This window comes from Charadrius vociferus, unplaced genomic scaffold (assembly GCF_000708025.1).
Source record: "Charadrius vociferus isolate BGI_N301 unplaced genomic scaffold, ASM70802v2 scaffold31, whole genome shotgun sequence".
Classification (NCBI taxonomy): Eukaryota; Metazoa; Chordata; class Aves; order Charadriiformes; family Charadriidae; genus Charadrius; species Charadrius vociferus.
Window position 1 is genome coordinate 2,612,728 of NW_009646966.1, and position 487 is coordinate 2,613,214.

Below are 487 nucleotides of genomic sequence, written 5' to 3' on the forward strand. Positions count from 1 at the left end.
GTGATTCATATAATGAAATGCTCAGGGATTTGTTTAATGTGATTTTATATGAGCTGTGGACATTTCCAAAGCAAACAATAAGTTCAAGTACAACATGCATGGTTGTGTTACAAGTGTTACCCAGCTGGCTAGGAGATCTTCGGTGAGCAAACAGGCTAAATCTGGAGAGTAAACAACTTCAGAAAAATCTACAACTCCAGGTCACTGAAAACAGCCTTTTATTTGTTTTCCTTAGTGTCTAGTAAAATCTGATCCATTTCTTTGCAAAGCTGCTGTAAAATCACCAGGGACGGGCATCACCAGCCTTTGGCTTGGCTCGGCCCAGCCGCGGAGCCCGTCGCCTGTGTCCTGGGTGCGCAGACGGGCACGGAAAACCGGGTGCTGGCGAAGGAGGGTGCTGCTGGTCGGGGTGCTGCGGAGGGGGACACCCCGCACAGCGCCAGTCACTTCTGGGGGGCTGTCACTCGGGAAGAGGGCTCTTCCGGCG